We start from the raw sequence: 6,372 nt of genomic DNA, 5'->3' as shown, positions 1-6,372 counted from the left end.
TCTTCTTTTTTTTTTGTCTGGACTTTGGAGGATCCAGTTTGAACTAGCATATGCAAATCTCCCCAGAGGAGTGGCTTCAAAGGATGATGGAGGAAGTACATTAGCACACCCCCCCGCCCTACTAGAGAAGGTACATGCAATGCCACGACAACACATACCCAATTGCATTTTTAATACAAGGTGTCCCAAAGGCATTCACCCTAATTCATTAAAGTTTGTTAATTCCATAAGGTTTGTTTAGGATATTACGTGATAGTGTCAGTCTGTCACATTTCCCCCCCCCCACCCCCAGAAGTGAGTGCAACTAGGTTGCTGACTGGCACCCATGGGGAACACACTGACTTATTCCCTGGACAGGTTTAGTCCCTGCATGGCCATTTTGCCATTACTTTTCACAATTTCATATATCTCCTGTTCAGATAATAAATCTCCTGCTATCAAGCCAGCATATTTCCTTTAGAAATCTGTACGGAGTTATTTGACAATGATCCTGCATAAATTCTCTCTTTGGAATCTATGGGACTGAGCTTTCACATGCCCATTCTTACTCTTGTTACCCCAGAACATCTGAGTTTAAACTTAAGACCTGATTCTCCCACTTCCACCTCCCATGTGGTTTTAGGGAGCGTGTGTGGTGTCCCATGGGTCACTCAGGTCTGGATTGAGGTTCCCCAGCCCCTGAGAATATTACAAGCAGCTATTCTTTGGACCAAAGGGAGAAATCTGTCAGGGCTTCCTCCCTGTATAGTGGCTCTCAACCATGCACTGCTTTTAACAGCGGAAGAGTCGAACCACGGAGACTCTTCACCCCCCATAGCCAGATTCTGCCACACCTCCCCTAGGGTCAGGGCCTGGGGACTCCAGCTGCTGACCTCACCTCAGTTTCTCTGGAGAGAGAGGGAGGTATATTGATCCCCTATCAGGGTGGCCTTTTGTTCCCCACACCCTGAGTAAAGATGAGCGGAATTCCCTCTCCCACCTACCTCAGGATCCTTTGTTTTCGCAGCCCATCAGGCAAGCAGACTGTGGGAGATTTGCACTCTCTTCCTTCCTGGCTACAGGTTACCTTTGTCATCTCCCAAGCAGATGTCTGACTCTCTACTGGGGCGTTTCCCATCCTGAGGTGGGTGTTATAGACTTGACAGTGCACCACAGCTGCCTCAGTGTCCCTATTTTGGCTGGAGACACTGCCAGCATCATGCTTTACTGCCCCCTGGGTCCCTGGAAGGGTTGGCAGAGAGCTTAATTGCCTGATCTGGGCTTTAGGGCCCAGCACGTTTCCCTTTGAAGTTAGTAGGTCTGGTCCCTTCTCTGGAGCAGGCAGTGATCTCATCTCTTCTCTCCTCAGGCACTCGTCTGCTTTAGCTGGGGATGTAACCTGAGTCCTCTTGGACACTTCCTGAGGGAATGTCACACACACACACACACACACACACACCTCAGCTAGTCTATTTGCATTTTTGCTCTCACTCCCTCCTGCCTGTCTGAGGCTAACTGAGGGAGCCTCATTTACCCTTTCTCTTTACAGTGATGTGTAACATCATTTCACAGAAGCAAAGAATACAGAATATCTGACAACACACCTACCCCCAGCAGCCCAGCCCTTCCTGGGTCTGTATTGAGAGCTGTGCTGTAGGTCAAGTGAGGGCTTTTACACCAGGAACCTGAACCCGCATTTCATCCCCTGGGACATTTGATGGAGTTTCACTCCATGGGGCTTAACTGTCATCTTAGCAGGCCCAGTATCTCTCCATCCTGTGATTGTCTCCCCATTAACCACCCCCTTCTGCTCCCACTGGCCATCGGCTGTATGACATGTACGCTGTGCGGGGGGAAGGGGTGAACATTATATGCCATTGGCCAAATGGCTTGGTGACTCCCTCCCTCTGGAGGTTCAGTCACACAGTTAACTCTGTGAGGGGAGGTGCAGCTGGCCTTTCCAGCACTTCATGGGGACTCAGCAAAGTGACCCTGCTGGCCAAGTCTGGCACACCCCTTCTCCCCACTTTCCCAGAGCTTCGTGGAGGTGGTTTCCCAGCCACCGGGTGTGAATCTCGGCTTGAGCCCGATCCTTGTCCTCTGATCCCATTCCTTCCCTGTTGGTTTTCTATCAAACCCAGGACAACTATCCACATGCTGGTCTTCCAGTTCTCCAGCTATCATAACAAATATCTCTAGGATTTTTGTTTATTAACCATGCTTTCAGGTCGAAGTGGAAGAGTTTATAGACTTCTTCTATCCCCATTAACCCGTAGACGTCTCTGATCGTAGTAACCCCCCAACCAGTTCCCCATTTCCTTACATAACCCCTAATTTGAGTTGAAACCTCAGCCAAAGTCATGTCCCCTTTTTTCTGAACTCCCCAAAACCATCTCCTGTACGCTTCAAGGATCAGTTTAAACATGTTTACAATTATCATAATCTTTATAATCCTCCCTTCCTGTTAGGATGAAAACATCGGAGGCCTTTGTCCCAGACTGTAGTGGAGCCAGATACCTTACCATGTCCCCTTTCCCCACCATGTTCAAGTCACACCCCATTTCAAAAGCATGCAGGAACACATCCATGTCATCCCCTCCCTAAAGTGAAGGAGAAATTTGGAGTCTACACCACCTACCAGGACAGGGACCTGGGGACTGGTTCTACCTACTGAACTATGGTTCTGCTTGTGTAATTTCTCCATCTCAATCTGATATTGATGGTCCCTGTCCGTTTCTCTCTCCTCATGCCTACGCTTCTTCTCCTTCTCTTCTCTCTCATGCTGGCATTGGCGTTCCTTGGTGCTGGCAGGTCCAGCTCTAGGTACCAGCAAAGCAAGCATGTGCTTGGGGTGGCACAATTCCAGGGGCGGCATTCTGGCCATCCTTTTTTTTTTTTTTTTGCTTTTGCAGTTGCGCTTTCAGAGCTTGGGGCAGCAAAACACCTAGAGCCAGCCCTGCGTGCTGGCATCCTTGCGCTGGTGCTGGTTTCCTTCACTTCTCTATCTCAGGTGGTGCTGGCACTGCTGGTGGTTGCAGTGGTGTACGTGGTCTTGATGGAACACAGCTGCTCCCTCTGTCAGCTTCTTCCTGGCTTCCCTTCAGGCATTGGCACCAAGATTCTCCCCATCAGATGGACCCTCCTGTAAGCAGGCTGGAGGTTCTTTGCAAACCCAGACCATCATTTCTCAGCTGGTCACTAGAATACAGCAACTCAGCTAACTGTGGTTTGGTTCTGTCTTCAGAGCTGACCTCCCTTTGTCCACATAAATCAATCCGCTGACTTGTCTTCAGCTGCTCATCATTCATTTTCCCCATCTCTCTTTTTGTTATTCCTTTTCTGAAAAGACTACTGAAACCTTTTTCTCTGTGTACTTCTACAGTACTCAATCAATTTACATTGTTACAGATCCCACAAACACTGCTGCCATATGTCACTGTCATAAATATAAAGGGAAGGGTAAACACCTTTAAAATCCCTCCTGGCCAGAGGAAAAACCCTTTCACCTGTAAAGGGTTAAGAAGCTAGGATAACCTCGCTGGCACCTGACCAAAATGACCATTGAGGAGACAAGATATTTTCAAAGCTGGATGGGGGGAGAAACAAAGGTTCTCTCTGTCTGTGTGATGCTTTTGCTGGGAACAGAAAAGGAATGGAGTCTTAGAACTTAGTAAGTAATATAGCTAGATATGTGTTAGATTCTGTTTTGTTTAAATGGCTGATAAAATAGCTGTGCTGAATGGAATGTATATTCCTGTTTTTTGTGTCTTTTTGTAACTTAAGGTTTTGCCTAGAGGGATTCTCTGTGTTTTGAATCTGATTACCCTGTAAGGTATTTACCATCCTGATTTTACAGAGGTTATTTTTTTTACTTTTTTTCTTCAATTAAAATTCTTCTTTTAAGAACCTGATTGCTTTTTCATTGTTCTTAAGATCCAAGGGTTTGGGTCTGTGTTCACCTATGCAAATTGGTGCGGATTTTTATCAAGCCTTCCCCAGGAAAGGGGGTGTAGGGTTTGGGGAGGATTTGGGGGGGGAAAGACGTTTCCAAGCGGGCTTTTTCCCGGTTATATATCTGTTAGATGCTTGGTGGTGGCAGCAATAAAGTCCAAGGGCAAAAGGTAAAATAGTTTGTACCTTGGGGAAGTTTTAACCTAAGCTGGTAAAAATAAGCTTAGGGAGTTTTCTTGCAGGTCCCCACATCTGTACCCTAGAGTTCAGAGTGGGGAAGGAACCTTGACAGTCACAGTTCAGGGCAACTGCATCTGTATTTCCCCTCAGTGGTCCAGCAAGGACATCTGTTCTCAGGCTTCCAGTTCCCCAGCTGTTGCCTTTCTTGGGTGGAGTCACCCCTTTGACTAGGATATGTCCAGGCTGCACAGCTCCCTGCCTTCACCGGGTATTTCCCAGCAAAGACAGTCTGCCTATACAGATCTGCTTGCTTTCTTGTCAGAGACTGATAAGTGATCACTACAGATATAAGTTACCACTCAGCTCTTTCTAAGTAAGCCTTTATTCTGAAGGTTTAAAAGCATTACAGAGAAGACATATTAAAAACAAGGTGCAGGTATGTGCAAATCTCCCTGGGGGAAGAGGGGAAGGGTGGCTTCAAAGGCTGATGATGGAGGAAGTACATTAGCATCCCCCCTCCTGACTAGAAAAGGTACATGCAATGCCACAACATCTATATTATTGCATTTTTAACACAATGGTTTTAACCCCAAAGGTATTAACCTAAATCTTATGGAATTAACCCTAATTCAACAAGGTTTGTTCTGGATATTGTCCATCTCTGACAAATGTATCCATATTTGATTTTTTTTCAATATTTTCTTTTGATATTTTTCTTTTTTTTTTTTCCTCTTTTTTCCATCTTTTTCTTTTCCTGGTTGTTGAAAATTCCTTCCCCAGCCATCGCTTTAAAAAAAAAATCCAAATCAGGCAAAGAAAGAAAGCAAAAAAAAAATTTTTTAAACGAGAACCACTTTCAAGTAATGTAATGCATTTATTTCTCCATTTTCTGACCAGTCTTCTGCTGCCCATAGAAACACATAATCATAGGAAAACAGGGCTGGAAGAGCTCTCCAGAGGTCATCTAGTGAACAGCTGGACCAAGCATACCTAGATCATCCCTACCAGATGTTTGTCTAACCTGTTCTTAAAAGCCTCTAATGATGCGGATTCTACAACCTCTCTAGGCAACCTGTTCCAATACTGAATTACCCTTAGAGTTAGGTAACATATTAGGAAAAATTTTCTAAATCTCCTTAACCAAATGTCAGAATGACAAACAGAGACATCTGTCACCCGCCCCCAGGCGCACACACACTTCTCCTGGGCTGGTGCTGTTGCCACCCACTGGGCTGTGGAGGCCCATGCTGGATCTGTGTGGTAGGGAGAGTTAGTCTCCCTGACTGCCTCTCTGGAATCCTTCCTTAGCCCTAAATTCACTGCAGGGGAGTTTGTGCAACTTTTTTTTTTTAATTAACAAGGTTTAAAACACTGATTTTCCCCTCCCCCCCAAAAAACCTCCCCCAATTGCAGTTTGTGCTGCTTCAATGCAGAAAACATGGGCCAGATGCAGGCCCCTGTTGCAGGTGATTTCTGTTTGGTGGTGCAAGGCCAGCTTGGCTGGCTAGCCACCCAAGGATTCCCTGGCATTGGGCCAGCATAGCTAGCTTTGCACCACTCCAGCCTGAACCATCTTGAGGTTAGGTGTATCCAGTGTGCCCGCATGTTCTCCCAATCCCCAGCTGCCAGAAAGGCCTCAGAAACTACTCTTGCTTATACCTAGGAGTGAACTGGCCCCAGGATTGTGGGGGAGGCATAAAGATGACACACAGTGACCTTTTGCGTCCACCCCTTGTGTCCTGAGATGGATTAAATGGTGTCCCTTAATGAACTAACACCTAAAGCTCTATAACAGGGATTTTAATCTCAATTATCACTTGATCCCAGAAATCAATTTGCCCAAAGGAAGGAAGGTGTAAATGCACTTAGTGACAACCGTCTCCAATTCAAAATTGGTTGTTGAGTTCTTATTGTGTATACGTAAGGTGAGAGACAAGCAGGGTCACCTGTCCCCTCCCCACAGACCCCTCACCACCTGGGCTGGTGCCACCCATCAGGCTCTGGAGGTGGTGATAAGGTGGCACGGCAGCTACCATCCTCTAACTGAAAGTGCTGCTGCAGCTGCTTTCTCTGGGGTCTGGGGCGGATGGCTTTCCAAAGCCTGCAGCAGTGCCCCCTGCTGGAAAGGAAGAATGAGGAGTTGCTCCTGAGCACAGGAGGACACCGAGGTGTCCTGTTTTAAGACTCCAAATTTCCAGGGTAGACTGTTGGAAAAAACAGGACCTCATAAAATATTACAAACAAATATCCAACAACCAAGTG

The sequence above is a fragment of the Eretmochelys imbricata genome, chromosome 7, assembly GCF_965152235.1.
Source record: "Eretmochelys imbricata isolate rEreImb1 chromosome 7, rEreImb1.hap1, whole genome shotgun sequence".
NCBI classification, from domain to species: Eukaryota; Metazoa; Chordata; order Testudines; family Cheloniidae; genus Eretmochelys; species Eretmochelys imbricata.
This window is presented reverse-complemented; position numbering follows the sequence as displayed.